This window comes from Triticum dicoccoides, chromosome 1B (genome assembly GCF_002162155.2).
Source record: "Triticum dicoccoides isolate Atlit2015 ecotype Zavitan chromosome 1B, WEW_v2.0, whole genome shotgun sequence".
Classification (NCBI taxonomy): Eukaryota; Viridiplantae; Streptophyta; class Magnoliopsida; order Poales; family Poaceae; genus Triticum; species Triticum dicoccoides.
The window spans coordinates 296060467-296064644 of NC_041381.1; positions in this window are offsets into that span (position 1 = coordinate 296060467).

Below are 4178 nucleotides of genomic sequence, written 5' to 3' on the forward strand. Positions count from 1 at the left end.
ACTCCGGGGAGAAGAGGGTGGGAGGGCGGGAAAACAAAGGTAACTTGGAAGGGGGAACCGACGAATATCTTGAAGAGAAAACACCGGTTGAAATCATTGAGGAAAGAAAGCAAAGACTTCGCACGAGTAGGATGGATACTCGAATACGGACTCCGGCTCCGAGAAGAAAAAGGGGTGGGTGGGTGGGAAAAGAAAACAACTGAGGGTAGAACTTGGCAAAGATGAAGAGGCTCGAGTCAACTTGACGAGAAATGCACCGGATCAAAGGAGCTGAGAACCAACGATTGAAAAACCAGCTGCGTGATCCTAAAGAAAAAATTGAAGGGGAAGAGGAGTAATTCAAAACACCTACGTTAAGATTCCTCACCAGAGCGACAAACTGGCTGAGGAGTAAAAAGAATTCCTACTCTCCGATATAACTAGACTCAGAAATCAGTTTTCTTCTAGACTCAACAACGGCCAAACTACACGATCAATCAAGGGGGGCTCCTAGGGTCGGTCGAGGCTCTAATACCAACTTGTCACGCCCAATATGCGATACTATCCTAAAGTGACTCGAACGTCCCACCAAGGATAGAACCGCATATTGATACGCTTTTGCAAGGTGGATAACATTACATCAACATTACATAATAGATGGAGATACATACAAAAGGCATACAATGTCACACGAATACAACATCACAATACATGAGACAACATCCGACTACGGATGAAACATAAACAGAAGCTCAAACGACATCCACCCTGCTAGCCCAAGCTGCCGACCTGGAACCTATCCCCTGATCAAAGAAGAAGCAGAAGAAGAACTCCAAACAAGCAAACATCGCTCTCACGTCATGATCATCGCATAACCTGTACCTGCAACTGTTGTTGTAGTAATCTATGAGCCACGAGGACTCAGCAATCCCATTACCATGGGTATCAAGACTAGCAAAGCTTAATGGGAAAGGAAGGGGTAAAGTGGTGAGGTTGCGGCAGCGACTAAGCAAGTATGGTGGCTAACATACGCAAATAAGAGCGAGAAGAGAAGCAAAGGAACGGTCGTGAAGCTAGCAATGATCAAGAAGTGATCCTGGACTCCTACTTACGTCAAGCATAACCCAAAACCGTGTTCACTTCCCGGACTCCGCCGAAAAGAGACCATCACGGCTACACACGCGGTTGATGCGTTTTAATTAAGTCAAGTGTCAAGTTATCTACAACCGGACATTAACAAATTCCCATCTACCACATAACCGCGGGCACGGCTTTCGAAAGATAATACCCTGCAGGGGTGTCCCAACTTAGCCCATAATAAGCTCTCGCGATCAACGAAGGATATACCTTCTCCCAGGAAGACCCGATCAGCCTCGGAATCCCGGTTTACAAGACATTTCGACAATGATAAAACAAGACCAGCAAAGCCGCCCGATGCACCGACAATCCCGATAGGAGCTGCACATATCTCGTTCTCAGGGCAACACCGGATAAGTCAAGCTACGAGTAAAACCAGACCTCGAGTTTCCTCGAGGGGGCCCCGCAGGTTGCTCGTTTCGGACCAACACTTACAGAAGCACTGGCCCGGGGGAGCTAAAATAAAGATGACCCTCGGGCTCCGGAAACCCAAGGGAAAAAGGGCTAGGTGAGGCAAATGGTAAAACCAAGGTTGGGCCTTGCTGGAGGAGCTTTATTCAAAGCGAACTGTCAAGGGGGTCCCATAAATCACCCAACCGCGTAAGGAACGCAAAATCCGGGAACATAACACCGGTATGACGAAAACTAGGGCGGCAAGAGTGGAACAAGACACCAGGCATAAGGCCGAGTCTTCCACCCTTTACCAAGTATATAGATGCATTAATAATATAAGAGATATTGTGATATCCCAACATAATCCTGTCCACCATGGAGCAATCTTCAAACTTCACCTGCAACTAACAACGCTATAAGAGGGGCTGAGCAAAGCGGTAACATAGTCAAGCAAGGGTCTGCTAGGAAGGTGACAAAGGTTAGAGGTTCATGGCAATTTGGGAGGCTTGAAGAACAAGTGATAGGTAGCGCAGCATAGCGATAGAACGAAGCAACTAGCATAGCAATGATAGTAGTGAGATCCAGGGTAGCGGTCATCTTGCCTGAAATCCCGCAAGGAAGAAGAATGAGTCCATGAAGAAGATGAAGCCACGAAGACGAACCAAGCGTAGACGAACGAATCCTCACGATCGCAATGAAACAGGAACTATCGAAAATAAGCACACAACATGGTAAACACACCACACATAGACAAGACATGATGCACAACAAGCATGATGCATGGCAAAGCTACATGGAGCTACTCATGGTAAGAGATGATGCAACCAAGAACCACACATCAAGGCAAGTTTAAATGAGGCTGGAAACAACATATAACAATTCCGGTAAGTCCTCATATGCAAGTTTCGAAGTTGGTCCAGAACTGAATAAACCTTATGTTCAAGTTGTTAAACAACAAGTTAAGATGTACCACGATGAACTACATGAAATTCTAGTCGGGTTACATATAAAGTTCATTAGATTCGGAGCTACGGCCTAGAAGATATGAGCAAAACAAGTTAAACATGGCATTGATGCAAAATGCATACCAACATCAAGCAAACACCTCAAAACAAGGATGCAACATCATAATATGAAACTACATGCAAAATCAAGCAAGTTTCATATAGAGCTCACTCAAAACGGAGCAACGGTTCAACACATACACTATACAAGTTTAAAGGACAAGCTGTCCAAAACAGCAACTAGGCATATCGCAAGCACCAAAATACCATGCTACAGCATCCCAACATAAGAACAAAACGCATGGGCATGAAGTACAGGTAAAGCATGACAAAACATGAACACTGAGCTATCTCCAGAAATCACTAGAACATGCTCAAAAGGACATGGCAAGATTGCAAATAATAGCAGTTTCAGTCATTAGCAGAAATAACATCAGGTTGCAATATTTAGAGCTATCAAACAACATGTTACAGGAAGTTATCATGGCAAACAAAGGCATGAAATGAATCTACTAATTGCATATAACAAAAGTCCTTTACTGACCATGAGCCAAAAGGATCAGAAGATAAAATGGCACCCATGTAAACATGGCATATAATATGACAGATTCATACATGGCAGAAACAACAATAAGTAAGCATGTTGGTGATCTTGAACCACTCACCACAGAGCAATACATGGCATAAAAAGGTTACCAACAGTAGGAATACATGTTTGAGAAGCTAAGCATGGCAAGATCAAGTTCGTAGGGTACATGGGTCACTAGCAACAACCATGGCAACATTGAACTTAAAGTTAAGGAGGCTGACAGCAACATTATTTAGCAACTTGAGAGCAAGATTACAACAAGCTACAGCAGGATATAAATGCAACCATGGGCATGAATGGATAGAGCATGACATGTATAACAAAACATCCTTAGTGAACATCTCCAGATTATGCATATAATGACTTGTAGAAGCAGGTTTACATAGCATCATGATATAGCAGATTCAGACATGCAAAACAGCAACAGCAAGTACCCTACTTAACAAGCTTGATGCACTCAGTACAAGACTCACAAAAATACATGGATAGCACCCCTGTAAAGATGGCATGGCATAGTTCAAACCTCATGTAGACATCAAGCTCATAGGATGCACACATCAAATGCAACAAAAATGACAAATCATCAAGTTATAACAGTTTCAGCAGGTTAACAGCAACATGCACTCTTGCAATGATGATTCAGGCATCAAGATGGACTCAAATGAACATGATGCAATGGAATGAAATGAAGTACTCGTCGATACGAACAATTTGACATATTACACGCACGAACCGGAGCAGTATGCAGCAAGTTATTGCAGGTCAAAGGGGGTACCAGAATATGCAAAATTACAGGGACTTGGAGGAATTTCGAAGTCAACCTTTGGTTTGCACGGAAAACGAGGATGGTCGGAGGCTTCGCCGGAGAAGACGCCGGAGAGGAGGGAGACGACTGGAGTGGGCGAAGGGGAGGTCGCCGGAGGACGGATCCGGGCCGGATCTGGGCGCTCCTCACCGGATCCGGCCGGATCCCGGCGGGGAACGGCGCGGGGAGGCGAAGGCGAGCTCGCCGGAGCTCGGGGCAAGGCCGGGCTCCGGTCGGCGGCAGGGCGGCGCCAGCGGCTCGGGACAGCAGC